Below are 9,352 nucleotides of genomic sequence, written 5' to 3'. Positions count from 1 at the left end.
CTACGTCCATCTTTTATACAGTCTATGGGGAGAACATGCAAACTCCATGCAGAAAGATCCCGGCGCACCACCGGGATGCGAACCGGCAACCTTCTCGCTGCGAGGCAACAGTGCTAACCAACTGTGCCACCTTGCAGCCCCAAATTATCATTTTATGGTAAAGAAAAATAATGTCAAAGTAGGTCCGCTGCTATAGGCATAAAATTCGATGTTCTGATTACTGAACTATTTGACACCATTTGTGTGCAACTGCTAATAATATCTGCATCTGTTCTTAAATCATCATGTGATGGAACATTTAGGGTGAAAGAAATTTGAACAAATGTCAGAAAACTTGTCCTGAGGAAAACAGAGAAAGACACAAAGGAGACAGCTGTTGTCTGTGGTGTTTCTTCTTCATATTTATTGCAGTTCCATTTCTGCCACTGGCCACTTCCATAACAGTTAACTGCACCATGAATTACACTGTTTGCTACACAATGAGGCAGAGTTTCATAAATGACAGATCCCATCTGTCCATAAGAAGCTATACCTTAAACAGATGTAAACGTCTGACACTTACTTTGTTCAATTTTTGTTTAGATTCAACCAGACGAGTGTTAATTCAACATTACACTCATATTAGAGTCTTTAATTTGCTGTGTTCCAGGTGTTTGTATTAATATTGAATATATGCAGTGTGAAAAGTGAGGTGTGGTGATGCAATGGCCACAAATTTGTGTGGATGATTTGTTTTTGCAGGACAGATCCTATATAACTGACACACCAGCACGTCCAGCTGATGGTCAGACCCTGAAAAAAACATATCAAGTTCGTATTTTGTGAACATGTCCTATTAGCTTATTAGCTCATATAGGGCACATAAAGGATACCTAAGATAATTATCCCTTATCAATACTTCCAAAAGTTTCTTTTGAAACTGCAAACATGTATTTTCTGCTGTAAAAAAATAAAAATAAATGGCTGCAACGATTAAGCCATTAACTATTAAATTTTCAACTGATTTATCCAGCTGGGTATTTTCATAGCAAAAAAGAAAGGTGAATCGTAAATATTTTCTTGTTTCTTTACTTCTCTATGACAGTAAACTGATTTTTTTTGTGAGTTGTGAAGAAAATTAAGACATTTCAGGATGCCCTCTTGGACTTTGGGAACACTGATCAACATTTTATAGATCCAAGAATCCTTTATCAATCGTTCTAAAGATTTGTTCTGGATGACCAACTAACTGCAATAATAAAACTGCAAACATGGAACTACATCTAAAGACTGGTGCGGGTTTTAAATCACTATGACTGTGATGAATAAATTAATTAGAGACACATCAAGTAGCTGAACAGATAAAGCAAAGGGAAATGATTGTTTTGTATTATGAGTATTTTCCAACAAGAACCTAATCAGACACACTTCTCTTTGTTGGTATATTAACCCAAACATCCTCCAGTCTGTATGATCACTGCTCTGACACGAGCTGCGGTCCGTGTGGCTCGAGGCGCCGCTGCTCCGAGCCGCTCTTGGAGCTCAGTGATCTCACACTGTGCGTAGCGTCTCTCCGCCGCATGATTGGCTTTACACATTTCTCCCTCTGCTTTTCAAAAATCACTTGGATGCTGTGTGTGTGACAGCGGAGCCACATGGCCGGGCAACGCCCCCTCAACGCACACCGGTCACATCCCGGGAGATGGCAAAAAAACCCCAAAAAACAGAAACAAAAACAAAAAACAAAAAAACTCATCTGACCGCAAATACACCCCAAATGCTGTTAAACTCCGCAGGCCTGACTTCGTGTTTTTCGACCAAACGCGACAACCCGCATAGTCTCACTTCTATCAACCCATTCAAAACAGGAGCAAGATATTAGACACAACCCAGTCGTGTGACATGATAAAATGTAAATATGAGTGAGAATATTAGATTGTGTCGAGCCACCTGAATAAATACAGCGGTTGATGCTTCCAGTGCGCCTTTAAGGGGGAAAACGGCGCAATTTTTAGCGCATAAAAGCTCCACCAGTGGCAGCATCATTTGACAGCAGAGCGTATTAACAGCGCTAATCTCGCTTTCTGATGTGTTAACACACAAACTGCCCCTCCTGGTTTGCTATCAAAGCCGCACATTCGCTCCGTTTCTCCCAAACAGCCGCAGCCTCCCCTCCCTCCATCCTGCTACAAACACACCGCGGCGCCATGATCTCTTTGTTTCCTTCGGGCCGAACCCGACCAGACCGACACTTTCTGCGGCCGGGTCTTGTCTCTCTGAGCCCCGGACACCGCTTCGTCCTTACCGATACAGACTCCCTTCGTCACTCCCGGGCCTCCGGAGCTCCACTTTTATTCTGGCCGACACGTAAGAGCCCGCGTCAGGCTACACCTCCGCCGCGTCACCGGGAACAACAACACGGAGATTGGAGAAGGACGAGAAAGCAGATGGCGACGCTCACCGGAAATGGACGAAGGGAGACCGGAGAAGGCCGGAAAATGCCGAAGAGGAGCGGAACGTTACGACTCCCTTCTGCCCTGAGGAGCGATTTGGCAGAACGACAATATTTACAATAAGCGGTTTATATGCAGTTTAATATTTATATAACACATAAAATAATATCCTGTTGGCTAAATCTGGTGAACATAAAAGTTGCCTTATTATTCAGAACAGCTTTTTATACGACCATGTATATGTATATATATATATATATGTAGTGATTTCAAGATACAGTTTGAGTAAGAAATAAACGTTTGTTTGAACATTTACCACTGAATATATTATTAGTTATGTGAATTATTCCTATTTATTTTTACTTTTTTTAATTAGTAGAATTTCAGGAAGCCAAAAGTGACTCCTGCACTGACAAAAATGGTAGTGTGAGAGGCCAAGAAGAATCCAAGGATCATAAGAACATCCTGATGAATGTAAGCTGTTCTGGTTCCAACGTCTCATGGCAGACGCTCCAGCAGACACCAAGCAAGGTTGGGACAAGAAGGACAAGACAGACATACAAAAGCTCACCTAGCCCTTACAAAGGCTCACCTGGACAAAGAAGGAAGTGTTTAGTCATCAACTCTGTGGTCAGATGAGATGAAAATGGAGCTTTTAGGACACAGAGATGTGGGTTTTGTTTGGTGATATGACAGGCGTTCACGCCCAAGAACACCATCCTCACAGTCAGGCTTAGTAATTGATGGATCTGGCAACCTTGTCACGCGACATCAAGAGAAAAGAGAAAAACATCTAAAATCTTAATGTCTAGAGTCTGTAGAAAAACTTGGCCTCAGGCAAGAGTGGACCTCCCAAAAAAAAAAAAAAAAAACAGTCATGGGTAACATACATCCGAAGTGATCAAGAAATGTTGAATGGAAAACAATATTACCAACTGAAGACCGGAGTGATGGCAATGAAGCCTTTCAACCTGAAAGACCTGGAGATCGTCACAAAAGACAAGTGGAACAAAATCCAAATGGAGACGTCTGAAAAACCTAAGAACTGTTTGACTGAGTGGTGACAAATAAAGGTTTTGCCACTGAATAATACTGGACATGGCATTTTAGTAAAAATGTAAATAAAATTAACAAAATAGACAAAATGTAACATCAAAACAAAACATCCAAAACATAAGTTTTCCCATCTTTTGTCATTAGTTTATATCATTTCAATCCAGAAGAAACCTTTTGATCAAACATAAATTGACCATGAATCAAATTTTGGCACAGGTATGACTGATTTAGGGCACAGATGTTTTATGATTTGGGTTGACAGACCATTTAGAAATGAAACAATAACCTCTCTGTATGATAGAAATGTATGTAAGAAATAGGAGTTTTTACCCCATGAGAGTGCTGTGAAAGTTCAGCAAAAAAAACGTGTCCTTGACTCATAGTTTACACAATAAATAGTTTATTTTCCATACAGGTATACTGCTGGATTAAATACACTGTGAGCCCTGCATTGTTTAGGTGTTTCCTCCAGAAAAATTTCCATGTGTAGGCTTCCTGCAATGCTCTGTACCTGTCCACACGGTTTAGTACAGTGGTGGAATAAATGCTCAGATCCTCAGTAACAGTACCAACATAACAATGGTAAAGTACTCTAGAAGTCCAAACAAAAGTCTAAAAGACAAAAACCTTGCTGAAGTAAAAGCATCCGCTTTGCAAGAAAATGACCATGTGCTGATTAATTATTACATCTCATAATAAAGGACTGTCAAAACTGATGTAAAAATGCTTTAGCAGACTGTTGTAGCTGCCTGAGATGGAACTATTTTTAACTGCCTTGTAAATAGATAGCCAATCAAGTGATTTCCCAGTGACTGGTTCAGGGTTGTAAAATAAATTTGAAGGGTCATTAGATAATTATGATTCAGTGGAAAGAATAAAGTCTGATACTTTCGTTGTGTGATATTCATTTAACCTTTAAAATTGAGATGGTAAATCACTTGCTAGTAACTTTTTGACATATAAAACATGACATGGAGACCCCAAAACACAATGGTTTGTTAAAATCAGGCCAGTTATTAGAATTTATACAGGGCACAACATTTTGCAAACTGAGCGCTTCAGTCACGTGTTGTTCTTAATGCCATTTCAAGGTTAACCTTAGACCTCTGCATGAGCCCCCTGCATCTTGGGCTGGGGCCATCTGTACTCGTTGACTTTGTTTATAAGAGACTGCAAACTAAGGAAAGTTGAAACCACTGATTTCATGATATCATTTTCTTTTTGTACAGAAAATATTCATCTGAACAGCAACTAATATTTATAGCTGTAAAATAAATGTTGTAAAATTGTTTTTTTGTTTTTTTTAAATCACTCTGAATTGCAGAGTAAAAGCCATAGAAAATGGAAATACTCAAGTAAAGTACCTGAAAGTTGTATTTAAGTGCACTCCTTACTTGAGCTTATCCTTGCTGACATTGAGAGGTGCTTCCTTGACAGGCTGTCAGTCCATCACAGGACACATTCGGACTGAAGAAGCTCAATGTTTTGTAACCTTGGACCCTCTCAAGGTGATGCGATGTGATGTGACATGAACCAGAAGTAAGCTGTCATGGATTAGGATGCTTGAATCGAACAAAGACAAAGTTAATGTTAATAGCAACACCTTTTAATTTAATGACATCGCCAACGTTTTGCTGTGAAAAAGAGCCATTTCACCGCAGAAATTCTCTCTGCAACCACAGGAGGGAAGCATAAGACCAGCTGAGTGCAGACAGCAGTGACATCTGCAAGCATTCTATGTACCCAGGCTATCTAAAGGAAGAAACTAAATATTCTTAAAAAGTTTAAAGAAGATAAACTAATAGGCATATATAAATATTTAAGGACTTAAACTTAATGTCGAGGACGGGCATTTTTTCCCATGCATCTCTATGCTAATGAGGAGACTGAGCTTTATCACCTCCAACCTCAGGCTCAGAGGAGACAGATCCAGTTTTACTGCCTAATCTTGGGTTACAGTTTTAAGCACAAATGTCTTTTCGGATGTGATACTTGCTGAAACCCTGCTAAAATGTTCTCCATCATACAGCTAAAATGGAGAAAAATACAGTCATAGTATTGATTTAGTGTCACATCTTTAAAAAGATATGTAGAAATATACCAAATACATCCAATAGTTTGCTTTTATTGAACCGTATTCACACAGTCAGTTGTGAAGCAAAATCCTGACTGATGATAGAAAAAGACTGACAAGAAGTGTGCGCTGATGATCTCAGGTATTCTTAAAAACGGAATATATTTTAAAATGGAGAAACAAAAAGCATTTTTCTATGCCCATCTTCTCCTTCTAAGCTCCAGTGTGGAAAACATCACACATAATCTGACAGGAATTTCTCCTTCTTTCCCCTTTACCAGAGCTTATTATCGGACAACCTTCTTTAAACATCCCCACACGGTGGCGCTGTAGAGCCGTGTAAACCCTCCGACCATGTGCTCCTCCAGCCTCAGCCTCCCCTCCTCCTCCTCCTTGGTGGAGAGAGAAGAGCTGCTGGTGTGTCATCACGCAGATATGTGGAGTTTATCAAGGCAATTCCTTTTATAATCCTCTTGATGCTCGTTGCTGGTGTTTTATCTGTTTAATAGCGTTTTACTGCTACATGCCATAAAAAACACCCTTTTTATTGTGGCACCAAACACATTGTTTGGGGAATTGACCCTGCCTGGGTAATGAACAGCAGTGAATTTGCAGCCAGTTATAAAAAAGAAAAAAAAAAAAAACAGGAGGGGGCAGAAGGGGAGGAGAGTGGAGGGGATGAGGGGGGAGACAATTTAAACCCAAAGAGGAGAGGAGGAATATTTTACAGGAGCAAGGGGGAGGAAGTCTGCTCTCCACGTCCCATTAGGGGTTTCAACGCTGCTGATTTTTAGTTGTGTTTCACTGGATAGTTGTCTGTTCATTCATTCAGTTCAGCATTTTAACTCCACTGTTTAAATGCCATTTGGTAACTTGATATTTATATATTTATATACATATATATATATATATGATCCTACTGTAGTATAAAGACAAAAAGACAAGAAACAAAGTCAAGAAAATCTGAATAAATGAGTGGAGAAATATAATGAGCATGCTTCTATTCACAAGGGCTCACTGAATCATTCAATAGTCACCAACTGAACACCTACGGGAGCCAATCTCCACCACCATCATTACAAATACAGAAATATCTTGTTGAAGGTATCCGTCGCTGCAGCAGAGTTTCCCAGACTTGGAGCATCTACCGTGAGCATCACAATAACTGCATCAAGCTACTCAATAAAACAAAACAGCATAACCTTTCTCATTTGTTGCTATTGTTCTCTGATGTTTTCCTGAAACAAAACCTGGACAGTGCTCAGAAGGTGACAGTGAAGTATTTTCAGGGTCAGCCATACCTTAGATGAGATAAATGAGTTCTCCAAATAAAATGCAGAAATATAAACCACAAGCATTTTCCTGATGTGGTGGCCATAACATCAGGATACACAACATATCAGAGCCCTTAAAAGGTGGGCGGTAGTGGCTCAGGTGGTAGAGTGGTTGTCCTCTAATCGCAAGGTTGGTGGTTTGATCCCCTGCCCCTCCACAGTCGAAGTGTCCTTGAGCAAGACACTGAACTTGAAGTTGCTCCCAATGGCAGGCAGCACCTTGCATGGCGGCTCTGTTTCCATTAGTGTATGAATGTGTGTGAATGGGTGAATGAGAAAACATTGTAAAGTGCTTTGAGTACCACTAAGGTAGAAAAGCGCTATATAAGTGCAGACCATTTAAAAATGTTTAAACATTGCAAAAATGTATATATTTAATGCTCTGGTTAACGTTCGGTGAAGTTTAGACACAAAAACTACTTGCTTATGGTTAAGAGATTGGTGAGGATTTCAGAGTAACCAATGCTGACTGTTGGGAAGAATGAAGAAAGGAACAGTGGTCGCCGAAAATCTGAAGTTTGACCACCACACCTAACCACCTTCCCTCCATCTGCAGTCGAACATGCACATAATCTGCAGCTTGTCGTCCCCTATGATATTACATGTGGAAATGTGCCATTAGATCAGCCATCAAATGCTTTTAAAGACTATGAGAAAGCTGATTTGCTCCCAGTTAAAGAAATTTTCAAACACACTGGATGGTTACTGAACTCCTGCTTAATTCTGGCGTACACACAAACCTATGACTATAAACACAACCGAGAACAGCTTGCAAGTAGAGCTGTAAGTGGTGGTCACCCTGTACATATGTCAATGAGCCAATCGATCCCCCACACAGGTAAAACAGTTTATTTAAACTGCAGCATCGTTAATGTTAAAGGCCTACTCTGGTGAAAATCATGTACTTTTACCTTACTAATGCCTATATGATATTTCTTTTAAATGCTAGCGAAAACAGCCAACATGATACATGAGCATTTCCACTTTGAAACTGCACCGTAGCAAAGACCAGGTCAGAAACATGGATTCAGACCTTCACAGTTTCATACATGAGAAAAATGAAGAACCAAACATGTCTGCTTGCAGGCTGGGAGAGATCATTGTTCTTTGTTAGAATTAGTTTCCAGTTCTAATATGCATGGCTAAATATTACAACTTGCCATTGCGTAGCGTAGAGCAGTTTTACAGCGTTTATGCAGAGCAGTAGGTGAGCTGGTGTGCCCGAGCTGCAGAGATGGATGGAAGATAATTAACAGTGTAGAGTTAAATCTAGTCCTGCAAGGTGGCGCAGTTGGTAGCACTGCTGTCTCGCAGCTAGAAGGTTTCCAGTTCGTGCCCTGGTGTGGACACCCGGGGATCTTTCTGGGTGGAGTTTGCATGTTCTCCCCATGTAGCGTGGGTTCTCTCCAGGTACTCTGGCTTCCTCCCACAGTCCAAAAACATGTTGAGGTAATTGGTGATTCTAAAATTGTCTGTAGGTGTGAGTGTGCCTGGTTGTCTGTCTCTAAGTGTGGCCCTGCAATAGATTGGTGACCTGTCCAGGGTGTCCCCTGCCTTCGCTCTAAGTCAGCTGGGATAGACTCCAGCCCCCCCGCAACCCTAGTGAGGATTAAGTGGTGTATACACAATGGATAGATGGATGGAGCTACATCTAAAACATTTACAGGCAGAAAGAGATTGTTTTAATTGGAAAAAAAGAAGCTTATAAATATGTACAGGAATTAGTTTTTGGGGGGTTTAATCAACAACCAGAGAGGGACTTTAAATCTTAACCATTTTTCAGTCTCTTTTGTGTAAAAGTTTCGCTCATGGTGTCACACTACCGCCTCCGTTGCGCTAAAAGGTCAAGAGTCATGATTCCTACAGCCACCACGGGACTGAACATGTCGCTTTGAGAGATTTTCTGAAACAACTGATGCGCTCTTTTTTTCTTTGGAGGACAGTTCCTATAAATAAAATGTCATTATTATAAGGAAGCCATGGGGTGGACCAGAAGAGGACTCCGGGATACAACAGAGAGACAAACAGAATGGGAAAATATTTAAAAGTTGAAACAAGATTACAGTCAAATGAAAGCTCACAATGTGCACAGCAGAAAAACGCTTTACATTTCTATAGCTGCTGTTGCAAAAATAATGCAATTACATGAGCGTTTCACTGCCATGCTAATACTCACATCGTGTCCATGTTTGACATTTTCTATGAGCAGCGTTTCTGTGTTTGTGTTCTCTTTTAGGCAGGCACAGTTTTTTAATTTTCATCAAATTCAATCCCCTGCTGCTCAGTTTCACAAACACTCGAGGTGTTTCTGACACTTTCGTGAGAAACTGTCTAAGGTTAGCTTTCAGGCAAGATCTTCCATTAGAAGTCAGACACATTTTATTTTCGGTCATGACATATTAAAATGAAATTAAAGACAGAATGGAAAGTGTTGTGAAATGACAGGATGGATGACG

At 40.4% G+C, this 9,352-nt stretch overlaps 1 protein-coding gene across 1 annotated transcript in view; it reads right to left on the bottom strand.

Annotated features, from left to right (window-relative positions):
* creb1b (cAMP responsive element binding protein 1b) overlaps positions 1–2,401 on the bottom strand; it is a 9,167-nt gene extending 6,766 nt beyond the window's left edge. Inside the window, exon 1 of the mRNA XM_008288269.1 lies at positions 2,285–2,401. The gene's annotated coding sequence lies outside the window, so the exon portion shown is untranslated. The remainder of the gene's footprint in view (positions 1–2,284) is intronic.
* Between the last annotated feature and the right edge of the window lie 6,951 nt (positions 2,402–9,352).

Source organism: Stegastes partitus, unplaced genomic scaffold (genome assembly GCF_000690725.1).
Source record: "Stegastes partitus isolate 25-593 unplaced genomic scaffold, Stegastes_partitus-1.0.2 Scaffold550, whole genome shotgun sequence".
Taxonomy (NCBI): Eukaryota; Metazoa; Chordata; class Actinopteri; family Pomacentridae; genus Stegastes; species Stegastes partitus.
The sequence above is the reverse complement of the archived record's forward strand: the minus strand, read 5'-3'. Positions and strand labels throughout refer to the sequence as shown.